This window comes from Polypterus senegalus, chromosome 1, assembly GCF_016835505.1.
Source record: "Polypterus senegalus isolate Bchr_013 chromosome 1, ASM1683550v1, whole genome shotgun sequence".
NCBI lineage: Eukaryota > Metazoa > Chordata > Cladistia > Polypteriformes > Polypteridae > Polypterus > Polypterus senegalus.
The window spans coordinates 136,153,080-136,165,162 of record NC_053154.1 but is presented as its reverse complement, the minus strand read 5'-3'; the positions used below and the strand labels follow the sequence as shown (position 1 = coordinate 136,165,162).

Here is a 12,083-nt window from a genome sequence, read left to right as displayed (position 1 = left end):
TGATGCTGGCAGAGGTTGAGTTGCAGGTAGGATATCATGGGTCTTCAAAAGTGCCCTCCTCAACTCTAGGTATGAAAATGGAAACCATGTTAAATATAATGCTATGTCCTCTATCCTCCTCTGTGCACCCTTAGCTTGGTCCCCATAAGACACTCACCATACTTGCATATTTGACAATATATGCATTTTTTAAATAAACGTTTTCTGGGTTAGGTTAATTGGCAATTCAAAAATGCTTAAAAGTGTGAGTGTATACATGAATGGGCAGCCTTCTGCCCTGTAGTGTTTTGATAGGATCCACCAAGCTGCTGGGTTAAGTGGGTTTGAGAATGCAATTCTTTCAAAACATGTATTAATAATAATAGTAACAATTATATAATTAAATAATATATACAAAAGCCAAAACTGAGCTGCATCTCATCTGAGAAAAAGCTTAGTTTCAGGCCTTCAGATATCTCTCTAGTAGCAAAACCCATTCAGTTTGAATTTGTGTCAATCGACCTCATAGGTAATGGATAACTTTGTTTTACTCTAATGCATGGTTGTGTGTTTTGCTAATAAGGTAAATGTTAAATCTGCTTTAATCCTTTTGAAAAGTTAAGAAGTTAGGCATTTAAATTCAAGAAAAAATACACTGTATGTATACCACATATGTCTAGAACACAAATACATATTTTAGCAATAATTTAGAAAGAATGTTGAATACATATTGAACAGTTTTTGCACATTGTAGGACTAGTTTAAAACCGATTCTTAGTACAATATTTCAAACATTTTAAAATAATATAAAATGGCTTTTAGGCTGAAGTAGGATCAAATCATAATTTATTTTCCCCAACAAATGCAATTAAGCACCAAAAATGCATTGCCTCTTTGCAAAAATTTCTTCCTTATTTTCTTCAGACTCCTATCTAAATAAGCAAGTTGAATGGTAAATCAACTGACTGGTCTTTCTACATAATAAACTTAAGCAGAGTGATTATAGCAGTGCTTTAGAATCCTAAAACATTACAGGCGTAATCTTTCTTTTTTCCACTTAAATACTAAAGGGCTGATTTATCATTCTAGTTTTATGCTGTTTAATCACAGTATTTTTTTCCTTTTTTCCTTCTTACTTTATGTTATGCTCCTGTAGTTCAGCAGAAACTAATTTATCATTCTTTACAATTTAAATGAGGCCTCCACCGTTTCATGGATTAATTGCATATATAATTATTGATCTGGGTTTGTATGCTTCTCTTTTCACTTTTACAGAGAAGACAAACACATAGTAGCACAAAGAGAAGAGTTTTTCATTTTAAATGGTTTAGATGAAGCACATACTGATGAAGACAGGTGGGCCTTTGCACTCTTTGGCCTTGGGGTTTTTCAGTTAACCCTAAGGCCTGCTTTAATCTGCAGACATTTAACAGTGAGGCTAATGTGCATGTTTTTCAAAGTTAAAAGCATGGCTATAACTTTGATAAGCATTTATCATTGACTGCTTCTCTAAAGTATTGATTTTATTTCATGGAGTCTTGTGCATTTGTGCAAGAGGGAAAACCTAACTATTATGCTCTAGTGTGCCTTTATACAGAGATAATATACTCTAGACAAAATGTAAGGCAGACAAATGTATATAAGGTCTGAATTGAAAATATGATTGGTAATCGGCGTGGCATGTCACTAGCATCACAAAACCTATGGAAGCAGTATGTAGTGATCTCATCTGTCATTTCACTTCATATCATAACTACAAGTACTATTAGTATACTGTACAGTAGGTCCAACTGTGAACAGTTTAACTCCTTTCTGTTCTACCACCAATTGTCCATGACAAACTGACACTGCCTGCAACTTTACTTACTGCTTTCCTCTCTCCTGCTATAAGTATTAGTACCTGCAAGATGACCTTAAACTGGCTCACATTAAACAGCACAAAGTAATTGGAGAAGTACTTAGTGTACCATTTTTTTTTCATTTGAAAAACCACAAGACACAATATTAACTGTATTGAAAACTACAGTATAAAGCATTGTCAAAAAGTAATTTCTAAAGGCTTTTAGTTAATCAGAGAAATTGAACCTAGTTGTACACCCTTAACAAAGGCAACCTAAAAATTAATACTTAAGACCATTGTACATTTTTATTTATTTACTTCCTGCATGTAATTTCATAACTAGCCTAACAATAGAGTGTATTACAGTAAAGGTGTTTAGTGTGCAATGCTTTGAGATGTTGAAATTCTCTCTCTATATAAACTTTATAAAATCCAACGTCTGTCTGTCTGTCTGTCCGCTTTTCACAAGAGAACTACTTAACTGATTTACAGTAGATTAAGTTTTTTTTTCTATAATTTGCTTGAACATTCCGGTTGATTTTGCAACCTCAGTCTCTCCACCTCTGTAGTTCGCTTGCGGTACCGATTTATTTGCGTGAATTCAAGAGAAACACAGTGGGCTGTGGGGTTTGGCGGGACCCTCCTCACTTAAGTGCCAGCCTCAGTGCGCATCTTACATCCACTTACCTAGCGAATAAGACAACTACTTAACGGATTTAGGTTGGGTTTTCTTCTAGAATTTACTTGAACATTCTGGTTGATTTTACGATTTCTCTCATCGCTCTAAGAATCATAGTTCGCTTGCAGGAGCGATATATTCGCGCTAATCCGAGATAGAGGCTGCGGGCCGAGGGGAGGGGGAAGCATGACATCAGGAGTTGGTCTGCCTCTGTGTTTTGGAGTGTAACTTGCTTTAGCTTAGCTAGTGATACCTTTTTGTTTATTGATTTTTAAAGTTTGTCCTGTTTCACTACTATGCAGGCAGAACTGTGGGGAACGGCTAGTATTGTATAAAATAGTAAATTTCCTTACGTTTACAATATCGTAGGTATTTCCAGCTGAATGACAGAGCAGACAGGTTGATCACTAGAAATGGTATTAGAGGACTGTAAATGTAGATTCTGAAGATTAACCAACTGATACTGCTTTGTACATTTTGATGAAAACAACCCCCACAAGATACAGTAATTTTAAGATGAAACTGGCAGAAGTAAAACTAGCTGTTTGACTCAACACCTATTCTCTCGTTGTCACATTAGAAATCATTATTTTTCTATGGAAGTGAACTTTAATAGTTTCAGTTTTATAAAGTATAACAAAATAAATCTTAATTAATGAACATAGCTGTGAAATATTTTTCAGCAGTTATAAAATGGATATAGGAGAAATATCAATTTATCAGCTTTGTCAGTCCCTTTCTCCATTACCGGGCCCTAGAGAATACTTAAGTGTCTATCCCAGCAGCCCAAGAGTTAAAATAGAAAAGTAGTAGAAAACAGTATGAACTGTTCACTGGTTCAGATTCTTCAAATCAAAGATTTTCATTCACTTGTATAGGCCATTAGCACAAAGACCCAGTAGCGCCTATATTTTCTAAAAGCTCAAGGAAATATTGTATAAAGAAAACTAATATAAAAACTCTAATAAATGAGAGTAGATCTTTTCATTTTATCTAGCTCACTGTATTAGCTAATTGCCATGTCACATTAGACCACTTTTCCAACTGTTTTCAGTTGTAGCCTTTATTTGCATAATCTTAGGAAGTCAGTGGTACTCCCATGAAGGCCAGTTATTCTGACATGCCCAGTAGCTTACTCCAACTAGTCCACAACTCTAACAGTCAAATAGGTTTAATTTTGTCTTTAGTCATAGGGGCAGCCCCAGTGTACACGAAAGCTAAAAACCAATGAGTGCTTATGCAGAAGTGTAATTAATATAATGCAGTGAAAAGAAATAAAAAACAAAGGTGTTTTGGACTAACATGGAATAGAAGCTCATCTGTTTGATGACTTTGATGTTTTATATGCCATGACAAAATGGAAAATAAAAAAGGACAGAGATCACAGCTAAATTCACTGTACCAGTCAACTCTTTATATAGCACCAGCTTTATTAGGCAGTACACTATTGGCTGTTTGAAAAAATGGGCAAGCATTTCTGTGCTGGAAGATTGGCAAGCAGTTTTTAAATGTGATATACCCCTTTTCAGTTGTATAAATTGACATGGTCCAGTGACGAGATCAGTTGCAGCAATTGGCAAGTCAGCTATACCCTACAGCTAGATGCAGCCTAATGTGACATTGGCTTAAGCAGTTCCAGTGTCTCATCCAGATATATTTTAAAAGTTGTTAGGCCTTTGCATAAAAAACTGCCTCCTGGATCTTCTTAATTCTCACCTGTGTCTTCAAGTGCACGATTTATTGTTAAAATTAGGATTACTGTAGATACTCGTGTATTAGTCGATCTCGCAGATAAGTCGAGTGTATTTTTAAGCCGAAAATTACGAAATTTGTTATGACCCGTGTATAAGTCGAGGGTAAAACTTGGGGTTTTTGATGGCCCGTTGTCTTAATAAGTACGGTCTTCTCACCAATACCTGCTACAGTTTGATTCCCTGGCATATCAAATGTCATTGGTGTTTCATCCATGTTACCAATGTTACTGAGATCAAAGTCATGCCTTTGTCTTTGCTTGATAATAAATTTATGAAAGAAACTGACCTTTTCTTCTAGACCTTTCGGCAGCTTCTGCGTGATTTTTGTTCGCTGACGAAGGCACATCCCATATCTGTTCATAAACCGCGTACACCAGCCAGCCGATGCTTGAAATTCCAACAAAGGCTTATGTGGTGTTATGGGTCCACAGCTCTCTTAGAAAAGGCTGTTTTAGTTTTTAAATAAATAATCACCGCGCTCGTGACTTAGTGAGCCGCAGGGCGATCTGCGGTGTGAGCGTTTCTCACCTAGTGCACAGGTGAGGGACTGCCCACATCCGTGATTGTTCCTGTGGCTAATGTGCTGCAGCTGCTATGTCCTCTCTGCATATAAAGAGAAGCTTGAGTCAGTTAGAGAGGAAGGAAAAATGGAGTAAAAAAAAAACAACAAGGAAGAGAAAGAAAGACAGAGGTGGCAGGAGAGAGAGAGAGACGGTGCGAGTGGGCGAACGAGTGCTGCAGGCAGCTGTGTGGAAGCCTGGGTGTTAGGCCAGGTTTTTAAAGGATTGTTTTTCTGTTTTATTGATTTTTAAACCTCCACGTTTGCTTTATGGATTATTTATTTAATGAAGAATTCTTTTGAATCACTGCACTGTTTACTTTGAACACCGATTTTGATTGACTGTTTTAAATAAAAGCACTGTGTACTGTGCCATTACCCAAATTCTATGGAAAATTGTGTTGCCCCGTCGATAAGTCGACCCTGTTTTTTTGAATGAATTTTAAGGCATAAATTTTTCGACTTATACGCGAGTGTATCTATGGTAGGTTATTTCATCAAGTCTAAAGTGGTGGAACTCCCTTTGTCTGACAGAGGTGACTTTTTATTTCAAGGATGCACTTGTTTGTTGTTCTTTGGTCAGTTTCTGGAGCTACTATCCCATTTTTACAGTTTGATCTCCGGAACTGCAGATATCTATAAACTAGTGGTCTTACTGCAGATTTGTATTTGGCAGCTTTTAAATATCACATTTTATTCTCCAAAGTGTGAAGTTGTGGTGCTGACCACTGCTCCATAGGCCTGCAACAGCGACAACAACAATTTATTTCTTGTATAGCTCAAAATCACACAAGGAGTCCCACAATAGGTCTTAACAGGCCCTGTTTTTTGACAGCCCCCTAAGGCTTAACTCCCTAAGAAGACAAGAAGAAACTCCCAAAAAAAACATTTTAGGGAAAAAATTGAGAAATGCAATTCAGAGAGTGACCACTTTCCCGATAGGTTAAGCGTGCAATGGGTGTCGAAAAATGGGGTAAATACAACACACAAAACAGAACGCAAGTAATCCTCTTCACAGAGCTTGATGGACAACCTGTCATTACTACGTCAGAAATACAGTGCAAAAGTACAATAATAGTAGTACAAACTACAAAGCAAAATGCAAGAATAAATTTTATCACTCACTAAATCACTGTCCTAATCATAAAAAAAATAATAAAAGCAATTTTTCTGATTTGCCCCTTATACTCAAACTACATGATGTGCAAATGAAACTGCACCTGTCATATTGTGTGTAGTTCCTGGTCACCTTTTTACAAAAAAAGACATATCAGCACTTGAAGCTGGGCATATGAGAGCAACCAAGTGCATTGTCTGGGCTGAAGGGCATGTTCTAATCTGAAAGGCTCAGGGACTCAACACTGTTTGGTCCAAGGGGCTACATAGGGACCTTATTAAGGTATTAACGATCCTCAAAGACATCCATAGAAATAAAGGGGAAGTGTTTTACGATATAGCAGGTTGGAAAATGACTGACTGACTGTTTTTAAGACAGAAGCCAGGAAGCACTCCTTTACTTACAGCTGTAGGAATCTGGAACAAGTACTATTTCTTATAGTAGAAGCGGAAACCTTAACAACCTTTGGAAAGTATTCACATGAGATACTGGGACCAATTAGATAATCTTTAAAGAAATAAGCTTGACAGACAGAATGATCACCTGTTTTTGTCCAATTTCTTACATTCTTATATCAGAATGTATTTTTCCTTCCAAATTTTTCACAGTTGTTATGTTTTGTATGTGGTAAACCACATACAGTATAAGAATCTCCAAAGTACATTTCATTGTCTTTGTATCTAAACAGTTTTTTCCTGTCTGGCATCCCTTTCAAGATTGTTTACCGGCTGACTCTAATATTTAATGGATTGGCTCCAACTCTCTGTGGCCCAGAGTTGACCAAGATAATTTAGGAACTATGAGTCTGAAAAGAAGAAAATCTACTTTTACTTTAAATTGATTGCCTAAAATATATGGAATAATTCTGTTTTAACATTGTAATATTTAATTTTACTAAATAAATAGCCTGACAGCAAGGTGTTTTTTTGTCTGTATTACTGAAAATAGACTAGAGATGATTTTAATTTTCTTGGAATATAAAAAAAATATCAAGCACTAATCATTTAACTCATAACTGACTACTTAGTTTATTATTAGTAGAAAATAAATATTTTAATAAAATTATCAGCACACAAAATTATATTTTTGTTGAAATCAGCATCTCTGGAGATGTCTCTTGATATCAGTCTATTGATCACTTAAAAGGAGGACACATTTTACTTAAGTCTTTTGTTTCTATTATGAGCATGCAGGAAAGGATAATAAAGTATAGAAGTATGCCTACCAACTAAATAAGAAGGAAGTTGAGAAAAGTATACCAGAATTCAATAATGCATTTGGAACCAAAGTCACTGAACATAAAAAAATAAGTGTTACATATTAATAATTATTATTAAATGATGGAGTGGCACAGTGACCATAGATTCAGTGTAAAGGCTGTAAATCATAAATCCTGTCATTTTCCCTGGATAAGTTTCCCTTTTATTTTGCCCACTGTTTATGCCAGTCATCCTCCATGTGTTGTCATTTTTCAACCACATACCCAGATATGTGCCGGTTAGTTTCTAATAGTTAATAGTTAATTGCAAATTATAGAATGGCCTTGTGTTAGTGTGGGTATGTGCAAGAGAGGGCTCTGCAATTGAGTGGCACACTGCCCAGGCAGAATTACCATGCCCCAGGCATCATGTATAGAAAAGCCAGTTAGACTATTAAGGTTCCCTGAGGCTCAGAATCCTGTCAGATTGCTCCAAAGCAGGACAGCTTAAGGTTTAGATGGCAGTCCAGTATAAATTTATTAAAAAAAACAGCTCCTTACTCTACTATCCCAATAAAGCCAGCTATGTTCATGAAAGCTAGGAAAGATAACCTTCTACCTGAATCACTGTGCCAGGTGTCAATTGATGTTTGCCCAAGAAGAATTAAAACCTATCAAACAGGCCAATGTTTCACTTTGATCAGTGGTTTTAAGATTCTGGCCAAAGGTATATCAAACCGAAGAGATAGAGGGATTATTTCTATAATTTTTTTAAAAAATAAACTAGATTAATTAAAAAGCAGCAATTGATCTCAAATCTTTGTTGCATTTTCTATGTATTCGATATCAGAATAGCAACAGAACTTCCCAGGGTTCTGTTATTATTGCTTTCAGAAAAAGCCTTAGAGAAAGTCAAACAGTGTTAGTTATTCATCACATTATGCAAATAGGGAGTAGGAAGTAATATTTCTGCATGACTTAAACTTTTATACTCTAGTGGAGGACCTTCAGTTCGTTTTAAACATTATGTACTTATTATTTCAGTTTAGAAAAAAAAGTAAAACACATCTGTAATTTTTCAAGAGTTTTATTTCCTATCATCTTTAAGACCCTTCACTTTTATTTCTGTAATCAGTCATTCTGGAAATTGTAAGGAAAGGACAACAAAGACTTTAAGATCTCTTGAAATGTAATTTCAACAGCGTGATGGAAAATATTAGACAAGGCAATGATCAGGTCCTCAGCTTACATTACTTAGACAAATTAATGTTGTTGTAAAATAAGCTTACAAAATTTTGGTATTGAGACATTTACAGATTTATATATATATATATATATATATATATATATATATATATATATATACACACAGTGGTGTGAAAAACTATTTGCCCCTTCCTGATTTCTTATTCTTTTGCATGTTTGTCACACAAAATGTTTCTGATCATCAAACACATTTAACCATTAGTCAAATATAACACAAGTAAACAACACAAAATGCAGTTTTTAAATGATGGTTTTATTATTTAGGAAGAAAAAAAATCCAAACCTACATGGCCCTGTGTGAAAAGTAATTGCCCCTTGTTAAAAATAACCTAACTGTGGTGTATCACACCTGAGTTCAATTTCCGTAGCCACCCCAGGCCTGATTACTGCCACACCTGTTTCAATCAAGAAATCACTTAAATAGGAGCTGCCTGACACAGAGAAGTAGACCAAAAGCACCTCAAAAGCTAGACATCATGCCAAGATCCAAAGAAATTCAGGAACAAATGAGAACAGAAGTAATTGAGATCTATCAGTCTGGTAAAGGTTATAAAGCCATTTCTAAAGCTTTGGGACTCCAGCGAACCACAGTGAGAAGCCAATATCCACAAATGGCAAAAACATGGAACAGTGGTGAATCTTCCCAGGAGTGGCCGGCGGACCAAAATTACCCCAAGAGCGCAGAGACGACTCATCCGAGAGGTCACAAAAGACCCCAGGACAACGTCTAAAGAACTGCAGGCCTCACTTGCCTCAATTAAGGTCAGTGTTCACGACTCCACCATAAGAAAGAGACTGGGCAAAAACGGCCTGCATGGCAGATTTCCAAGACGCAAACCACTGTTAAGCAAAAGAACATTAGGGCTCGTCTCAATTTTGCTAAGAAACATCTCAATGATTGCCAAGACGTTTGGGAAAATACCTTGTGGACTGATGAGACAAAAGTTGAACTTTTTGGAAGGCAAATGTCCTGTTACATCTGGCGTAAAAGGAACACAGCATTTCAGAAAAACAACATCATACCAACAGTAAAATATGGTGGTGGTAGTGTGATGGTCTGGGGTTGTTTTGCTGCTTCAGGACCTGGAAGGCTTGCTGTGATAGATGGAACCATGAATTCTACTGTCTACCAAAAATCCTGAAGGAGAATGTCCGCCATCTGTTCGTCAACTCAAGCTGAAGCGATCTTGGGTGCTGCAACAGGACAATGACCCAAAACACACCAGCAAATCCACCTCTGAATGGCTGAAGAAAAACAAAATGAAGACTTTGGAGTGGCCTAGTCAAAGTCCTGACCTGAATCCAATTGAGATGCTATGGCATGACCTTAAAAAGGCGGTTAATGCTAGAAAACCCTCAAATAAAGCTGAATTACAACAATTCTGCAAAGATGAGTGGGCCAAAATTCCTCCAGAGCGCTGTAAAAGACTCATTGCAAATTATCGCAAACGCTTGATTGCAGTTATTGCTGCTAAGGGTGGCCAAACCAGTTATTAGTTTCAGGGGGCAATTACTTTTTCACACAGGGCCATGTAGGTTTGGATTTTTTCTCCCTAAATAATAAAAACCATCATTTAAAAACTGCATTTTGTGTTTACTTGTGTTATATTTGACTAACAAACTTTTTGTGTGACAAACATGAAAAAGAATAAGAAATCAGGAAGGGGGCAAATAGTTTTTCACACCACTGTATATATATATATATATATATATATATATATATACACAGTGGAACCTTGGTATACGTCCTTAATTTGTTCCAGATCCTTTGACTTATACCAAACAGGATGTATACCAAACAAATTTTTCCCATAAGAAATAATGAGAAAATGATGAATCCGTTCCCATGAAAAACAAAATCCTATTGCTATTGGCATATTATACATTGATGGGGTTGTATAAAATAATTTAAACACTGCTTAATACTAAAATACATAAATACAAAAGCAATTAGATGAAATAAATGAAAATTTTACCTCACTTTACTTTTTAATGACATCTTTGTTTTTCACAATCGTAGATACCGTCGTTCTCAGCAAACGGTATGCAACAGCCATGTCCCGGATACACATGCCACCTTCATACTTTTCAACAATCAATTCAAATTTACATGAAAAAAACACAAAATCACGTTGTGACGATGCAGGTTTGCTGTATGCTCCCATCTGCTGCCAGGGAGCCCTTGAACCCTACACCGTCGGTAATGTGCCTCACTGCTAACCTCATCGGTAAAGCAAGGGGATGGTGCAAAAGTGCAAAGTGCTTTTATTAAAACAATTAACAAAACAAGGTGTTCAAATTAAAGTGCAGTCTCCAAAGTTCCAATAAATAATCCATAAAATCAGAAGTGAAACGTGGAGGTTAAAACAATAGAAAAAGTCTTCTTAAAACAACGGTTAAAATACAGCAGGAAGCATTCTTTAAAAATAAAAAAAACAAGAAGAAGCCCGGTGCTTTTTACCTGGCAGCCCCCCCCTGCTTCTTTCTTTTTACTCCCCTTCAAGCCAACTCGCGCTTCTGTTTATCAAGATAAGCAGCCCTTTCTCCCTCACTCACTCACCCTCTCGTCCGTTCTTTCTTTTTACTGCCCTTCTAGCTGACTCGCGCTTCTGTTTATCAAAATAAGCAGCCCCAGGAACAATCGTGAATGCGGACAGCCCCTCACAAGTGCACTTTGATGAGAAACGCCCACATTGCGAATCGCCCTGACAACCTTCAGCCACATAACCACCACGCCCCCTCACCAAGCTGTGAGCGCGGTAATTATTTATTTTAAAGCTGGACTTTGACAGGAGCTGTGGACCCACTATATCACACACGTGAAAGTTCAAAGAGAGTTATAGCGGGTTGTTCACTGAATTCTAGCAACTGGCGCACTAACGCTCGTGGGCAGTCGTGGCTTTGTCTCGAGAGAGGTAGACAAGGTTAGCACGCGAGTCGTATTCCAAACAAAGGTCGTATACCAAGCAAAATTTTTCGTGTCCAAACAGGACGTATACCAAGTTGGAATTATTCAAAAGCAGATGTATACCAAGGTACCACTGTATATATATGTGTATGTATATATATATATATATATATATATATATATATATATATATTGTCACACACGTGCAAGTTGGAGGCAGAGAGCCTAAAGGCGAGTGAAATATCGCGAGACAAAGGGTTATCACGTGATACTTACCTTAATCTCTTTTCACCTACAGAAAATTCAAAGAAAAATAAGAAGTCCCACTTCTGGGTTCAAAATGGTTACCACGACGTCACTTCCGGTTCACCCTGATAACGTAACTTCCGTTACATCAATCCATTGCTCCTGTCCACTCCTGATGACGTTGGTTCCATTTCCCCACCTCCAATCATCACATCCTGCCAACCATTTTCTGTCCCATAATCCATCCTGTTATATAAACGCCATTTTGTCTGCAGTTCATTGTTCATTTTGCACTGAAAAGTCATATGAATCAACCTCTTTTTCATTTGTCTGGACGACAATACACAGGGACGATCCCCAAACCTTTTTCTTCGTGGAAGCATCTTATCACTGGGTAGTAAGTGTTTGTAACTTATTGTTGCACTGCACGATGCTTGCTAATGTCGACCCAAGGACTTGTCACTCTTTTCATCGCTCTTTTAGGTAGCTCACTATCCTTACAAGGATGGCCTGCTTAGCCCAACTAGTTGGGGAGTG

General features: G+C 37.0%; 1 protein-coding gene across 1 annotated transcript in view; it reads left to right on the top strand.

The window, feature by feature from the left end:
• Positions 1-12,083, top strand: part of si:ch211-51h4.2 — a 411,729-nt gene that overhangs the window by 259,172 nt on the left and 140,474 nt on the right. The gene's annotated exons all lie outside the window — the stretch shown is intronic.